This window comes from Oryctolagus cuniculus, chromosome 15 (genome assembly GCF_051225735.1).
Source record: "Oryctolagus cuniculus isolate XC-2025 breed Fujian yellow rabbit chromosome 15, ASM5122573v1, whole genome shotgun sequence".
Classification (NCBI taxonomy): domain Eukaryota; kingdom Metazoa; phylum Chordata; class Mammalia; order Lagomorpha; family Leporidae; genus Oryctolagus; species Oryctolagus cuniculus.
In genome coordinates, this window is record NC_142881.1 from 62,270,934 (window position 1) to 62,286,170 (window position 15,237).

Here is a 15,237-nt window from a genome sequence, read left to right on the forward strand (position 1 = left end):
TCAGGTGGCGCCAGTAGTGCTGGCCTACTGTGCTGGCCTGCGTTGAGCACAGCTGCTCTGTGTGCTCCAAGTCGTAAAGGGCCGGTGCCTCTTCAGCAACGCGGCCACAGGTGGAGCTGCACTTAGGGCAACAGCTTAGCGCTGGGGGTGGGTTCCTGGTACTTGGGTAAGGAGAGCGGTGAGTGTCAAGTTTTGCTTTGTTTTTAATTAGCACAAGAGTTATGCATATTTAGGCATATATAGTATAATGCTTCAATACACAACAAAAAGCTTTTGTAATGGTCAGATTAAGGTATGTGGCATATCACTCATTTCTTTGCGGTGAGACCATTTCAAAAACACATAATACAGTATTGTTGAGCCCAGCCACCCTGCTGCCGTGCAAAGACCGGCTATGCCTGTTCCTCTGTCTGGGGCTGCCTCTGTGCCCCTCCGCCGGTCTCTCCCCACCCTCGGCATCTGCCCTTCTCTATTGTGTGAGCTCTGCTTTTGTAGATCCCACAGGGGATGTCATCGTGATTTTGGACTGTAGGGTCCCTGGGACCTCAGCCGCTCCCAGGGGCCCTGCTGTCTCTTGGGAAGGGAAGGCAGTGCTTAGGATCACTCCTGCTTCCAGGATCGGCGTCCTGGTGGACGGGTGAGAGACGGCAGGAGAAGGTGCTGCGAGATTGTGTCGGCCCGTCTTGAGAAGTCAAGGAGCTGCGTTCTGGGCCCAGCTCTGCCACCAGCTCTCTCGGGGACCCCGGTAAGTCACTTGCCCTCTTGGAGCGGCGTCTGAGTGCCGGGATTGGACCGCGCTGTGAGTTCAGGCAACATTTGAGGGGCATTTGTGTGCCAAACACTAGCAGCTTGGAGCAAGAGATGCAATGCCTCACCCGAGGGGAGTTTGCCGCCTTGGGCTGGGGTTGGGTGATAGGGGAACCTTTAACAAGAGCCCTGGGCCTCTCTTGCTCTGTGCGGTTCCTCCCAGCCCCAGAGCCGGGGAGAATGAGAGGAAACCTTGGGGCCGGGGCTGGCCCAGGCATTTGGGGGGCAAGTGGGCTTCCCTGTCTGGAAAACGAGCACGGGCGCTCTCAGAGGGCATGGGGTGATGTGTAAATTAGGTGCCAAAGCACGCCAAGGCAGCTTGAGCCGGCAGAATCCCATCTGGCTGTGTTGTGTACACCAGTGTATGGTTTACCAGGGGTCATGTAAACAGGCTCCACCGACAGGCTCCCCGGTGTCCCAGGGCAGGAGCCAGGCATCCGGAGGTCCTCTGGGCAGAACAACCCCCCTCCCCCACGCCGGCCGGTTAGACAACTGTTGATCTAGACCGGAGGAAAAAGCTGTCCAGAGAGGCCGGTGGGGACGGGGCAGCTCTTGCAGGGGTCCCAAAAAGGTGAAGCACCAGGGGTGGCTCTGGGGGAGGGAGGCGCACCGGGGCGGGGTGGGGGGCTGTCACACCACTGCTCTTCACAACCATTACAAACTCCCTGTGTGGCCTCCGGCAAGTAGGTTAGCAGCTCTGAGCCCCGGAGGCCAAACGCAGCTCCTCCTGCCTGCCCGGGAAGTACACGCGCGGCGCACAGAGCGTGCTTTGAAGCGAGGTTCGCTTAGCATCCATGGAGCCAAGACAGGCAGCAGGTGTGGCGGGGCCAGGGACTCAGTTGATTAGAACATTTGAATAAGATCACTTCTAAGCCCCAAACCTGGGCAAAAGCGCAAAGGCAGGTGGGGTAAGCACATCTATTTTTCATGCTCCCAAGCTCAAGTGGGAGAAGACGGTAGCAGGGGTGATGTGGAATGAAAAACAGCTGAAACATTGATGAGCTCAGAGGAGCAGTGCAGCAGGGGCCAGGCCACGCCCACAGGCACCCCAGGCCCCTCCCAGACAGGGCTTTTCTGGAAGGAGGCAATTGCACACACGGCTTCAAGAGGAGCAGCCTGAGACCAGAGGGGCAGAGGCTATGATGAGAAACTCTGAATGCAGGCTCCAGGGCTGCTGTGTGACCTGGACCCATGGAGCGATCCTCTCTGGGCCTCATTAATGCTAATTTACCTGTTACTCCTAATTAGGCTGCAACTGGACCCTTGCTTAAGTCATTAACACGTTGCTCTGGCCACATTGGCAGTGCACGGTAGTCAGATGAGCTGAAGATGTGTGATGAGAAGTAGAAGAGCAGCTGGAGAAACAGGGCTCCTTGCGGGGAGTCGCAGGGCGGCCGGACGGCTGGTCCTGTCTGACGCGCCAGTGGCAACTCCTGACTTGGGTTCAGTCTCCCTTCCAGCTCCCTTCAAGCTGTCCCCAGAGGTAGGACTGTACGGCCTCAAGCTTGTTCTCCAATCTGACCATCCTCCCCTTCCAGTTCTACCGCGGGGAGTCATGAGATCTGCAGCCTCTGCTAGGCTTGCTTCCTTTTCTTCTAAAATTGGTGTTTTTTTTTTGAGCCTGTCTATCATGCCAACAACCTGGGAGCACCCTGTGTAGGTCGTGAGCTCCCCTGCCCTGCCCCCACCATGAACCTGGACGCCAGGGAAGTGCCCTAGTGAGGTTTCTTTTTCCACAGGTGGACATCCACACATGGACGTGGAACATGGAATTAAAACATAAGTTTATTTGGGGGCAAAAGCTGTTGAAATCCACACACCCAATGAGTCTTTAAAAGGCCATGGAAAATCTGTATTAAGAAAGAACTATGCGTGGATTTCAAAAATGCTTGCGCCAAGCAAATGTATTTATTTTTAATTCCACCAAGTTTTGGGAGTGCCCTAGGATTTTCTTGGTTCACACAAATACTTGAGTCCTTAACAGGGGCCCGGCACATCCATGGGTGCCGTCTGCCCTAACACAGCATGGCTCACAGAACAGGAGCCCACCAACGAGCAGAGCCAGGCTCCCTCTCAGGTTGGTCTCTTTCCCGGCAGGCCCCAGCTCAGCCATGGTCAAGGCTAAGGCTTTCTGGCCCCAAAGTCCCCTACACAGCTTGTGTGGTTTGGTCGGTTCTACCCCTTATCAAGGGGGTCCTGAGGACTCGGGGAGAGGGGCGACCTTGTGTCTTTGTCCCAGCCCTGCAGGTGGCCAGTTAGCGTCTCCACACCTGCCCCCACTCCAGCAGCTATGGGACCAAGTTCTGCCCCGCACAGCTCAAAAGCCAGAGGCCAGGAACCTTCCAAAATCTGCTTGGGGGCGGAGGGGTTGAGACTTGGAGCCCTGCACACTCAGGTTAGAATTACAGCCCCCCAGCTTCTCTGTGCAACCTGGGGTCCCTGAGCCTCGGTGGGGTTTTTTTTGCCCCTGGATTGGGATAACTTAGTTCCCTCAGGTTGGTGTGCAGTGAAATAAGAACCTGACAGCTGGAGATCCCAGTGGTGGTGTCGGCGTACGCAGTGTCCATTTACCATGGACAGTCATCAGCTGTGGGAAGCTTGACTGAGACCCCACCCAGAGGGCCTCATTACTGAGGACCCAAGAGGCCCAGTGGCCAGGTGTACTCACCTGGGAGACATTCCCAAGAGTGACCCCAAGGCCTAGAGTCTGCCCAGTGAGGCCTGAGTGTGTGGGGGGCAGCCCCGAGCCCTTCCCTCCCCAAACTGCCTGGCCTGTGACACCTGCTGGAAGTCGAGCCTCCTGCCTCAGCCACCTTTTCTGGAGCCCGGGGACATTCCCTCCCGAGCCTGGAGCTGGAGAAGCTTCATCACACCCCTGTGGGCGCCCCGTCCCGCAGAGCAGGGGACGGGGCTCCCAGAAGGCCAAGGCACACAACCCACACAGCTGAAAGCTCAGTGGGGCCAGCGCCGGAACCGGGGCTCCCGGCCTCCCCATCCAAAGCTCCTTGGTCCCTGTGCGCTGGCTGAACTGCTCCCTTCTCAGAAAATCCTCACTGAGAAAGCAACACCAGCCAGTCCACGTGGGGGCCCCAATGCCTTGCCAGTACCCGCCTTGCCAATGTCCGCCCTCTTTCAATATTTGTGTGGAATTTAAGATTGATGGATTGATTCGTTTGAAAAGCAAAGAGACAGAAGTAGGGACAGATCTTCCATCTGCTGGTTCACTCCCCAAATGGCCACAACAGCCGGGGCTGGGCCAGGCTGAAGGCAGGAGCCTGGAACTTCATGCAGGTGTCCCGTGTGGATGGTAGAAGCACAAGCACTTGGGCCATCTGCTGCTGCTTTCCAGGCACGTTAGCAGGGAGCTGGATCTGAAGCAGTGCACCTGGGACTTGAACCGGAGCACCTTTAGGACGCCAGCACCACAGGCAGTGGCTTAACCCACTGTGCCACAATGCTGGCCCCTTTGTTTTAGCTTTTTATTCCATATTTAAAAATCAGGAACTTCTTCATAAAAAGCCATATTCCCTCACCAATTGACTCTGGTAACACTAGACTGGTGTTCCCATGTGGTGCTGTTGTCATGTAGTCGCCACCTGTTCCAGAGGAGATGTGCACCTCTACTTCCCCCACAGTCCCCAGCACTCCCTAAGGCCTCACACCCAGCCAGCTTCCTTCGCAGGCCATGACCAGCCTCTCCCATGGAGGAAGCCCTATGGGGCCCTCTCCCTCTCCAGCCCCCAAAGTATCTGGACCAGGCGCTACCAGCCCGGCAATCACCGCCACCCCAGACACGTGCCGTGCCCACTTCCCAAACCTCCGTCAGGTGTGGTGAGCAGGGTAGGGGTGGGCATTAGCTGCCCCACTCCAGGTGAGGAAACTGCTGAACAGGTGAGATGCAGAGATAGCAGCCCGCAGAGGAGGGCTTTGAGGCGCCCCCTGCTGGCGTGTCTGAGCATTGGGGCATTAGGACCGAGAGGGAAGAGGCACGTAGTCCTCTCCGTGGGGGCTCTGGGGCCTGGCCTGAGCCGGGGTTTGAAATAGAGTCTGTGAGTAGGGCACAGCCAGCCCCCCGGCCCCTGGAGCCCCTGGGGTGCAGTCGGGGAGGCCTCAGTTGTACACAGAGCTGTGGGACATTGTGCATGTGCATTATTGATGGTGTTGTACCTCACAGGCCATAAGTTATTGGCAGAACCAAGAGAATGGCGAGCTGGGGGCAGTGGCCCAGCCAAGGGGAGGGGTCCAGGCCAGAGCCTGCAGAGCACCTGTGAAGGGCGGGGCGAGTGGGGTGCGAGGCAGGAGCAGGTGTATGGCTGCCTCTGGCAAGGAGAGTAAACGCCAGGGTTTCCCTCCTGCTGCTGCCCCTCCATCACCCCAAGACTCCTGTCCTGGGACGTGGGGCACGGTGGGACGTGGCAGTGGCACCAAGAACCCTGTTTCAGTCCAGACATCACCAGATCTATCCAGCTCATTGTCACAACCATGACTGACACTTTGTAGGTACAAGACTTGAGGCATTTTCCCCTGGTCCTGGCGGGGTCACACAGCCAGCTGGGGGCAGCACTGGGCCTGACCGCAGCCGGGCAGCGGCCCGAGCCTGCGCTCTCAGTCAGCACGCTGGGTGCGCAATTGACTGCCCCGGAAGGAGGAGATTAGCCCCGGGGTTTAGTTGCTCTTTTGTGCTTATCTCTATTTTCCAAATTTTCTACGATGAATATGCATTGCTTTTGTAATCCGGAAAAACACACATAACAAATTATATTTTTAATAGCATCTCCCCACCTCCCAAGTCCCTAGGTGCCTCCAGCCTAGCCCCTCCCCGACCCCTTGGCCACTTCTGAGAAGGAGGGGCATGCTGCCTCCTTCCCCGGGGCGGGGGCCGTGGGCTCCTCTCCTCCTTTCTACCCTGGGCACTGGCTGTGCCCCCCACCCCGGCTTCTCCTGTCAGGCCTGGCAGCTTCTCCTGTGGCTCCTCAGGGACTGTGGTTCAGCTCCAAGCCCCCCGCCCCCATCCCCTGCAACCTCAGCTCTGTCTGCCCATAGCAGCTGGGCTGATGGCAGGGCCGGCACCAGGGAGCTTGCCCGTGCCTCCCAGGTTCGCCACCTCCATCTCTGGGACCAGGCTTCCCAGGATTAAGGAGCAGTCCCCCGGGGCCACAACCATGCCCACCCATCCTCTTCCACACAGCCCAGTTAAGGGTTCCCTCCGGCCCCTCACTGGGCAGACCTGGGGAGGGGGCAGGAGGGAGCCAGCAGCCATGACAGGCACAGAGTGTCTGGCCCCAGTCTGGGCCCCCTGCCTGCCCCCTCCCCAGCACTTCCTCCTGGGTCCCCAGCCCCACTGGGATTTACAACCCCCCTTCATGAAACTGGGCAGGGACACCAAGTGCAGTCAAAAGTGGCATTGCCCGTGTCGCGAAGCTGCCAGGGGCACTGGCCTTGAAGCATACTTACAGCCGCACACACACTCCCCACGCCTAAAAAATCTCAGCGCACCCATCCTATGGAACACTGCGTACACATGAAAAGAACGGTGAGGGTCTTGCGTGTGGACCGGAGCAGCCCTGATGTGACATCATGTGGGAAGGACATGTGTCCCAGTGCACAGCAGGGCTCGTTCTTGTTTGAAAGAAACGGGTGTTTTAGGAAGCGGCATTCAGTGCAGCAGTGTAAACCTCCCCCCCGTATGGGAGTCCTGCTGCTCTGTTCTCATCCAGCTCTCTGCTAATGCCCTGAAAATGCAGTAAAAGACGGCCAAGTGCTTGAGTCCCTGCCTCCCACGTGGGAGACCCCAATGGAGTACCTTGCTCCTGGCTTCGGCATGGCCCAACCCTAACCATTACAGTCATTTGGGGAGTGACCCAGTGGGTGGAGGATGGAGTCTCTGATAGATAGATAGATAGATTGATTGATTGATTTAACAATAAATAAAACAAATATATAACTAAAATATATATAACAAATATATGTAACATCTCCCCCCAATTCCTCTGCCTTTCAAATAAATACATCTTTTTTAAAAAACAAACATTAATTTATTTGACATGTAGGAAGAGACAGAGAAGCCTTCCACCTACTGGTTCACTCCACAAATGGCTGCAATGGTCGGGGCTGGGTCAGGCCAAAGCCAGGTGCCAGGAGCTTCATCTGGGTCTCCCACATGGGTGACAGGGGCCCCATCACTTGGGCCATTATCTGCTGGTTCCCCAAGCACATTAGCAGAGAGCTGGATGGGAAGTGGAACAGCCAGCACACAAACCACGGCCCATATGGGATGCTGGTGTCACAGGCCAGCCCCCACCCAATCTCTTAAAAAAAAAAAAATGCCACTTGGGACACCTGCATCCTGTATTCCACTTCTAATTCCAGCTTCTGGTTAACGTACACCCTGAGAGGCAGCAGGTGACGGCTCAAATCCTCGGGTCCCTCCCCTCTCACCCAAGGGGGAGATCTGGCTGGAGTTTCAGGCTCCTGGCTTTAGCCTGGCCCAAATGCCTATTGCAAGAAGGAAACCAGCAGGTGGAAGATCTGTCTCTGTTTCTTTCTCTGCCTTTCAAATATATTTTTTTAAAAATTAAAAAAGACATTTTAGGCCTGTTGATCCCACCAGAGCTGGCAGCGTATCCCTGAGACACAGACCCTACAAGGCTCCCAGAGGTCAAGATGTATCTGCAGAGGCTGGGGAGGGCAGGTGAGAGGGAAGGGACACTTCTTGTGTGACAAAGTCCAGGAAAGGACACGATGAGATTATAGGTCATTTCTTTCTATCCACAATTTTAAAAACTTAGGCATAACTAAAGATGGACATAATAAGGCTTCTAGACCCAGTATTGGACATCGGGCATGGAGTCACCGTGGGGCTGGTTTAAGGGCCCAGTGCTCCTGTGCCGGAGCAGTGTCCTCCTCCAAGCCACGTCAGCCGCACCCTTGGCAACCCCTGGCCGGTGGTCACCACAGACTGACGGCTCGGGGCTGTTGGGCAGGATGGCCTCTGCTCGCAGAAAGTTCCATAAGTCATTCGACAGTCATGCGCCAGGATCCCCCTAAGTGCCCACCTCCCTGCCTGGATCCTTCTGTCTCATTTCTCCTCTGAGCTGAAAAGAGTCCGTGCTACAGGGAGGGGTCTTGGGCCACCGCCTCCTGGGAGCCCAAGTGTGTTCCCTGTCTGCGTTCACCGGGGGCCTCTGTTTCCCCATCGTGTGTGGCTGTGTGGCTTCCTTCTGGGAGGGAGCGGCGGGAGACGCCTGTGCGGAGGGGACATGCACCTGTAACGGATGTGCTGTTTTGCAATGCAAAGGGCAGCAGGGTGAGCTGCCGGGAGGCCGCTGGCAGAGCCACACAGAGAGGGGGCGCAGTGTGTGTGTTCCTGACCGAGCTCACAGGAAGAATGGGGCCGCAAGTCCTCCAAAGGGCAGCAACTGGGGGACAGAGCGATCTGGTCCTCTGGTGGGGAATCGGCATGGCAGGGGCTGGGATGCCCGCTGGACTGCTCAGGCCCCAGGCCTGTGGGGAATTTGGCATCCCTGCCCTGCTGTCCAATCAGAGGTCACCATCTTCAGAGAGTTAGGAGGTGCCCCAGAGGCTCAGAGAGGCGGGGGCCTCCTGGGTTGAGCCTCAGCGCCAGTGGCCTCCCAGCTGCTCCTCTCCCTGCCCCTGACCCCAGCCCTCTGAAAAGTGTAGGCTCACCTGTCCCCCACCCCAGGCAAGGCCTGGGTAGCCCCGAGAAGGGGGCAGTGAGGGTGGGGCTTGGTCCTCGGAGCCCGGTGCTGCAGCCGCCTCCCAGCAGTCCTCAGCCCTGCACCAGGAAGAGGTGGGGCAGGGGCCGGGGGAAGCCATCTGGAGACGGGGAGGGGTGGGCCCTGGTGCGGTGACAGATTTGTCTCACAGGCCGGGAAGTGACGGTCACGTGACAGCCCCAGACTGCCAGGGTGGGGTGCTCGTTTGGCTCCGCTCCACCCCACATAGGAATGAAAACGCAAGGCTTCGAGAAGAGGGGAATGGTGGCTGGAGCCCCACCCTGTGTCCCTTTATGAGAAGGGAGTGGGCTGGAGACAGAGAGAGGACCAGGGCATCTGAGGAGGGGTCTGAGGGATCTGTGTGGAGCACGGGTGGCAGCAGGGTGTTGGGGGAGCACGGGGCTGCAGTTGAAGTCTGCCAGCTCTTGACACAACAGCCGAGGCCATGAGTGGCCGCCAGCACCGCGTGTGTGGCTCCACTCCCAAAGGAACTGACCTTCCAATTCTATCTCATTTTAATTCATTTAAGAACCGACATTTGAGTCGCTTATTAGGACACGTGTATTTGCAACAACATGGGTGCTATGTTTTGCTATGACTTTTTTTTTTAAAGATTTATTTATTTGAAAAGCAGAGTTACAGAGAGGCAGAGGCAGCGAGAGAGGTCTTCCATCTGCTGGTTCACTCTCCAGGTGGCCACAATGGCCAGGGCTGCACCAATAGGAAGCCAGGAGCTTCTTCCAGGTCTCCCATGCGGGTGCAGGAGCCCAAGGACTTGGGCCATCTTCTACTGCTTTCCCAGGCCATAGCAGAGAGCTGGATGGGAAGTGGAGCAGCATGGACTCAAACCCGTGCCCATATGGGATGCCAGCACTGCAGGCAGTGGCTTTACCTGCTTCACCACAGCACCAGCCTCTTGCTGTGATTTTTAATGAAGCCCAAACACTGTGACCAAGTATTTCCGATGAAAACGGAAATTTTCATGCCAAACTGAGATGAGCTCTACGTGTGAGCTTCCTGAACGTGGCGTGCAAGGGCCGTAGTCACTGTGAACGGCTTTTACACCAGTTACCTGGTGCAGTAATATTTGGGGCATATTCAGTTAAACAAAATGTGCCCAAAAAAATTGCATGTGAATTCTTTTTACTTTTCAAAAGCAGCTACTATGAAATTTACAATGACGCACGTGGGGCGGGCATCTGGGCTGGCCATTGAGACGCTGGTTAGGATGCCTACGTTAGAGCACCCAGGTTCAAGCCCTGGTTTTGTGGCTGCCTCCAGCTTCCTGCCATTGCAGCGCCTGGGCGGCAGCAGGGGTTGACTCAGGTAACTGAGCTCCTGCCACCCGTGCGAGAGACCTGGACTAAGTTCCTGGTTTCAGCCTGGCCCATTCTCGACTGTTGCAAGCATTCAGGGAATGAGCCAGCAGGTGCGGGCTCTCTCCTCTTTGTGTCTCCGCCTCTCAAATCAGAAGTAAAGTTGGAAAGAAATCAACTCATGTGACCTGTTCTGCTCTGCTAACGCCTGCAGCATTAACGCTTCTCTCATCTGGGACTCGGGGGACCTGCGTTCTCTCGCTTGTGAATCTAAGTGGCAGTGTGTTAACTTAACGAGTATTTTCCTAGGAGCTGACTTGACCCTAGGAATATTTTCTCTTGCTTGTCTGGTGTCGATTTGGGGGGGGGTTCTCCTCTTTGTTATTTTTAACCTCCTGCTGGTCTGTCTGGAGAAGGCTGCATGGAGGTCCCTAGCGGAGACTAATCTACAAATTGTCTTTCCCGTGTTGTCCTCGATGGAACTATTTCTTCATTAACGGATGGTTAAAGCTACTGAGTGGAAGCCACACATGTGTGATTTGCACTGTGGTTGTGTCCCCTCGTCAATGCTTTATCACTGGGACATGGGTCATTCCCGGGGTCAGGTGTAAGTGTGCGTGGGACGCCTTCCCGCTTGCTGTGAGTAAGGCCCCTTCTTTGTGCTTCCGGTTACCCCCCCCCCCCGCTCGCCTCTGTGATGTGGGGGAAGATGCTATGACCCTGAGACCAACTGTATTCTGCCCAAGAGCCTGTGACTGGGCCTTGGGAGTCGAGTTCCTGCTTCCAGCCTCTGGTGCCCCCTACCCAACACGATCAGCACCCTGAGGTGGTCCCCACAACCTGAGAGGCACTGAATGTAGCCAGGGCTGAGCAGCGGGCCTGGCCCCCCTCCCCCTGCCTCACCCCAGCACAGAGAGGGCCTGCACACCGCCCCCCCCCCCCCCGTGACTGGGTGCTGGCAGGGAGCTCCCAGCCAGTACAAACTGGGCCGGTCCCTCCCGTGCCACAGACCTGTCAGCTGTCAGGCTGCAGCGGGGACACGGAGGCCAGCAAGATAGCACTGAGTGCCTTCCCGAGAATGTCTGGGCGTGGTCTGCTCAACACCGATCAGCGGGTTGGGGGGTGGGGGGACTGGGGCCACATCCCTGCCCCCTACTCCCACCCCCAGGCCTGCAGAGGAACCAGCTGGGCTGGCCTGACCTGTTGCAATCTCTCTGTCGCAAGTCTGTCTGGATGCTTTGATGGGCCAGGTTTTCACCCTGTCCTTCAAGTCACCTTTAACCTGGGCCTTGTCACAGGGAGAGGACCCAGAGGATCCTGCACAGGGCAGTTTCTAGGGGCTGCGGTGCTGGCCTGGAGCTCTGTGTGGCCCTGAGAGAGGCACGCTGCTTCTCTGGGCCTGCTTTCCTAAGCAGGAAGCCCTCCCAGAATCCCCTCTTAGGTCCACCCCTTTCTGCAGAGATGTCAGCTCCATCTGATGGCCCAGCCACCCGGCACGTGGGCAGAGCTGCTTTGCAAATCAAAAATGCAGACATCCTGCTTCCGGCGACGCCTCTCTGCACACGCTGGGCACCGCGCCTGCCCCTACAGACCAGGCCCGTGTTGTTAATTTATTCAATCAACAAACATCTCTTTGGGAAAATGTTTGGTGCAGTGTTCACAACGCACCCAGGTTTCCCTTCCTCCTCTTCCTCCTCTGCCAGGGGCTGAGCACGGTGTTTCCCTAGTACAGTTATTGCCCAGATTCGCTCTGCACCCCAAGCGCCCCCAAACTGTCTCAGGGCTGATGCAGGTGATGCCTGCACTGCCTCTTCAAGGACCAGCGCTGCGTCCACCACGTGTCCAGGATCTCTGCCCTCTTACGCCACTACCCCAGGCTCTGTGGTCTCCAAACGCTTTTCTTTGAATGGACCTCATGTAACCAGCTTCTCTGACGAGGGTGGGTGGTGTCTGGAGTCACCTAAACACCCCTTCCCCTCCCTGTCCAGTTTAAGGTGCAGAAAACACTGGGAGTCAGAGGGCTGGGCTGTACGGAACAGGCCGCTGCCTTGCTGTGTGACCTCAGGCAAGTTCTCGTCCGCTCTGGGCTTCTGGTCCATGTTGGTCCAACGAGGAGGCTGGGATGAGTGAGTCTGAAACGATGATCGCAACCGCAGCACAGGGAGAGCAGAAACTCACCCTTGGCGTGAGAGAGATAGCTGCCGCGCCCTTCCTCAGACAGCTGGCCTGGGAGCAGCCAGGGCACTGCAGGTGGCTGTGGCCTTCTGCAGTGAGTCACTGCACACCAGGAGCGCCTTGAGGTCCAGCTCACACACTAATTGCCCCCAAATATGCCTCCTCGAGGATCTCACAAGGTCTGAAGTTCCGCCACCAGAACCGCCTGCCCTTGGAGCCAGAGTATGTGATGTTCCGCTCAGACCTTGTTAAACAAACAGGTGTGTGTCTGTAAGAGGCCGACGGATGACAATGCGGAGCCTCCGGCCCTGTCCCCGAGCAGCTCCAGTCTTCACGGGGACTCCTTCTGACTCACGGCCCTCCAGCCACGGAGGCACTTGGCGTTTGCTGTGGTTACCTCTTGGGTTTTCCTGAGGACCCAGGAGAGGACAAAGTCACCAGCTGTCCTGATCTGGTCCACAAGGACAATGCCAATGCCTGGCACTTGGGTCACAGCGTCCAAGGTCACCCTCTGCTTCCTCGTCATACCGGGACCTCTGCCCCAGGAGCCGCTTAAGCCTCAGCACTGTAGCAGGTGACACAGGGACAGGCAGGCTCTGAGCTGGTGCCCACCCCTGCGTGCGATGACAGTGAGGTCTCCTCTTGCATATTCACTGCGGCCAACAGAAAACCTGCTCCCACGCTCGGGAGCCAGGGCTTTGGAAATGATTCCCCAGGGTCTACCTATTTGCCGTAAATGGATGACTTTGTGCGACAGCTACTTCTAGGGGAAGTTTTGCTTCCAGGTTCAAGGGCAGCAGAGACGGGCTGGGGGTGACAGCCGAAGGGGTCAGTCTAAGAACCAAAAACCAACCTCACAGCTTCGTAACGTTCTGCAGCCCCTACTCAGGCAGGACCACCTCAGCACCGCCCATCTCCCCCTACAAACCCCTCCCATCCAGCCCTGTCCCTGCCTTTTATATGGCCACCACACTGGACGTGTCCAGCTCCATCCACAACCACTGCCTGAGCTGTTCGCAGCCCTGGGGACTCAGGCGCCAAACAAGGAACCAAGCAAGGCGCCTGCAGACCATGACAAAGTGGCGGGATCTGGAGTAGACTTCAAAGGGTCCCTGGGCACTGGGTGCAGAGGAGGTTTCCAGGGAGACCAGAGTGGACTGAGGAAGGGATGCCCTCTGCTTGTCACAGGGAGCTGGGGAGAGGCCCACAGTCCGCTCCCGTCTCACAGCTGGGGAAAATGGACTCAGGAAGCGAGGCAGCAGCGGCGGTGGTGTTGTGTACTGAAAACAACCTGGGCCACTTGCCGCCACTCAAGTGCCAGTCATCGGTGGCCTCCCTGAGACCCTCCAACACACACCCACACCTTGTAGGGACCCGGGAGCCTGGTGACTTGTGCTCAAGAAAGGACATCCTTATTTCCACCATCAACAGAAGGGGGGACCTGCCCAAGCTGCGGAGGGTGCAAGGGGACAGCCAGAGCTGGGGCCCAGGGCCCTGTGCGCCCCACCAGGGTCCCCGCTGCTTTCAGCAGGGTTTCTAAGGTCAGGTGACTGGAGAGGGAAACAAAGCAGAGGATGTGATGCAATCAGCTAACATCAGGCTGAGCAATTACAGGGGGAAAAAAAAGAGCAGTGCCTGGGAGGACACGCAGACTTCACAGTCCCAAGCCGCCAGTCTCGGTTTCCCAACATGTTTACGACCCATGACTGTTCACCAGGAAAAGACCATCCCTGCCCGGGGCCACCAGGAAGGGGACTCGCCACGGCAGCAAGAACGCGGAGAGCTGCTGAGCCAGGACAGGCTGGGGGCTCAGAGAGGCCCAGGGCCCCTCGAGTACCTGCTGAGGCAGTGAAAGCACCAGGCTTTGGGTCACCGCTGAGCCTGATTCCTAGCCAGGCTTTGGTGAGCCCCACCGCCCGCCCGCACCTCTGACCTCCGCAGTGGGGCTGCGAGTCTGTGAGCTCCTGGTAGAGTTGAGTTCCGTGGTCAGGCATCCCAGGATTCTCAGGAGACTTGTCTACTTCCCCGTGGGTCCAGCTGCCTGCTTTGGGGAGGGAACTGGCAGCTGTCCCTCTGGACCAGCAGGAGGGCCTGGGAGGCAGAGGAGCAGCTGTGTGTGGTGGGGTTTTAGAGTCAATATAAGTCACATCTCCTGCAGGGGCTGTGCCAGCATCCCAGGGCTGCAAACCCGAGTTCTACAGACTGGGCAGCTCAGGACGACAGTGTTACCGTCTCCAGGTTCTGGAGACCTGTTCAGCAGGGCCATGCTCATGCTGAGTGCCTGCTGGGGCCCCTTCCTGGCTCCGTCCTGGCTGCCCGTAGCCGATGACCACACCTCCCCAGCCTTCCCTCCCCACTGTGTCTTCATGATGCCTTCCCTCTGTGAGTCATGTTCAAATTTCTGCTTTGTACAAGGACACCAATTATATGGGATTAGGGTTCACCTTAACATGGTTAAATCTGCAAAGACCCTCTTTCCAAACAGGCACATTCTGAGGTCCTGGGGGTCGGGGCATCGACCTATCTGGCTGGAGGAGTGGAGGGTGTGATTCCACCGCAGCAGAGCTCTGGGCCACACTTTCATCTAAGCTTGAGGAAAAACAACTGTCGTCCCTACCGAGCAACAGGAGGTGGGTGGTGACTCTGGGGAAGGGCAGGGAGAAATCCTGGGGGAACCGGAAGTCTCGACAAGACCCCCTTGCCACGCTGGCACTGCTTGGAGATGGGGCTAAGGCAGGAAGGGGTGCTGGGACCTTAGAGAATTGCAGTCACACCCACGTAATGGGGGCTACTTGGTGTTGGGTGCTGCACCTGCCACTTTGCACAGCGCACCCCATTCCTCCTCCACCATCACCCCGTGAGCTCAGCAGCCTCCCCTTCCCCACACAGGGCACTGAGGCCGAGACAGGCTGAGCCTTGCTCTGAGTTGTAGGGGTGCAACGTGGCATGAACTGAGGCCATTTTTAAAAAAGATTTATTTTATTTACTTGAAAGAGTTGCAGAGAGAGGTAGAGACAGAGAGAGAGGTCTTCCATCCGCTGGTTCACTCCCCAGATGGCTGCAATGGCCGGAGCTGAACCGATCCGAAGCCAAGAGCCAGGAGCTTCTTCCAGGTCTCCCATATGGATGCAGGGGCCCAAGCACTTGGGCCATCTTCTGCTTTCCCAGGCCACAGCAGAGAGCTTGATCAGAAATGGAGCAAC

At 57.1% G+C, this 15,237-nt stretch overlaps 1 long non-coding RNA gene across 5 annotated transcripts; it reads left to right on the plus strand.

Annotated features, from left to right (window-relative positions):
- Positions 1 to 44: 44 nt before the first annotated feature.
- Positions 45 to 14,877, plus strand: LOC149122018 (uncharacterized). 5 transcript variants are annotated; one of them, XR_016221685.1, is made up of 3 exons: positions 45 to 178; positions 617 to 745; positions 14,520 to 14,877. It is a non-coding gene; the product is annotated as an uncharacterized LOC149122018 (long non-coding RNA). The 5 variants fall into 5 exon arrangements; XR_016221682.1 differs by lacking the exon at positions 14,520 to 14,877 and adding an exon at positions 11,848 to 14,498; XR_016221686.1 differs by lacking the exon at positions 14,520 to 14,877 and adding an exon at positions 11,563 to 11,832.
- Positions 14,878 to 15,237: the final 360 nt, after the last annotated feature.